This window comes from Myxocyprinus asiaticus, chromosome 5 (genome assembly GCF_019703515.2).
Source record: "Myxocyprinus asiaticus isolate MX2 ecotype Aquarium Trade chromosome 5, UBuf_Myxa_2, whole genome shotgun sequence".
Taxonomy (NCBI): Eukaryota; Metazoa; Chordata; class Actinopteri; order Cypriniformes; family Catostomidae; genus Myxocyprinus; species Myxocyprinus asiaticus.
Window position 1 is genome coordinate 54,559,801 of NC_059348.1, and position 1,584 is coordinate 54,561,384.

Consider the following 1,584-nt stretch of genomic DNA (forward strand, 5'->3'; position numbering starts at 1 on the left):
TCAGCTGCATCAAACCTCATTGGTTCTTGCACTTCTCAAGACCAAACATCATGATGTCACAACACAAGAACCAATGAGGTTTGATGTTATTGATGTGTCGCCTTATCATATTTGATTTGAGTGAATAACAACTTAAATTTTGACCTGTTTCATGATAGAAAGTGATTGTGTATATTCAGAAGACTTGGAATATGATGCACGAGTCACATGTTATTTTAAGCTGTAAAATAAGTCACTAACTGCTATTATATAGAAATCAGCATTCGCAGAATATTTTAAAATATATCCTTTTTGTGATGCACAGAAGAAAGAAAGTCGTACGGGCTTGGAACAACATGAGGGTAAAAAAATGATGACACTTTCAATTTTTGCATGAACTGTTCCTTTAAGTAAAACATCAAAAAGACTTATAGATGTGCAGATTTGTCCAGTTTTTTTTTTGAAATTTAAACAGATTTATATATTTCTGAAAAGGTCTATGTGCTGTTGATACAATGACAGGTTAATCCTGCTGTAAATACATTCGGTATATACAGTATATTATATATATATATATATATATATATACACATGCCAGATCATTTCCACCAGCCAAGATGTGTGCAACACTTCCCTGCCGTTTGCCAGTATGAGACAAAAGCCTTTTCATTTATTTTAGTTTTTTTCTCCACCCGTGGAAGATTCAAACGCTCTCGGCCTTTCAGACTCTTCTCACAGACCTGTATTCATCTGATCATTCACATCTGTCTCTATTTTGGTCAGCAGATCTGCTGTGCTGGCTCTCTTCATTGGCTGGCCATTGCGTAGTGTCAGCACATCGGTGAACTGCAGAAGTTTTCCCAATTTTACTTTCCAACCACATGATGAGCGAGGAAGTCCAAACCCTCCAGACATCCAGACGGTATTCATCACACTGTACTGTTGTTTTGTCTATATATCTATATATGTACATTTTACAGCTCCATACTCATACTCTGTGAACAACTGACTCATTTGTGTCTGTTTTTAGTTCTCCTAAGGTAGAAAACATCTGAGATCAAGTTGACGCTTAAAAGAAACAATTGAGAAATGTATTATGTCTTATTAACACTGAAGTTGCAACATCTGAGCAACAACGTTTTCTGGTTTTTTTTAGATCTAATTGATAAGTCGTTTTTTATTCAACATAGTCAAGTGTGTTTCTCAATTAATGTTTCATGAGCTGTCAAATGTGTGCCATTATTTTGCTCTTGAAAGCATGTTCACACCCTTTGTGTAGATTCATAAAGGTCTCATTTGCATTTGAAAAACATTCATATTCAGTTCGTCTCAGATATTGACAAGAATGTTTGATTCATTCGCCCGCTCATGATTCAGTCCGTCTCCTCATACGAGCGCAAATAGTTGCGTAACAATGGCTTTAGATTAGAGATGAGATTCTCTGTGTGGAAAAGCAATCAGAGCGTATTCACTGCTCACTAAACAAACACTTCAAACATATGAAGAGAAAAGACACGTCTGTGACTGATGTAAAGGGCAGTTTTACACAAAACCACCAGACTACAATGAACTGAGCAGGAAAAGCTTCTCACACTAGAAATATGA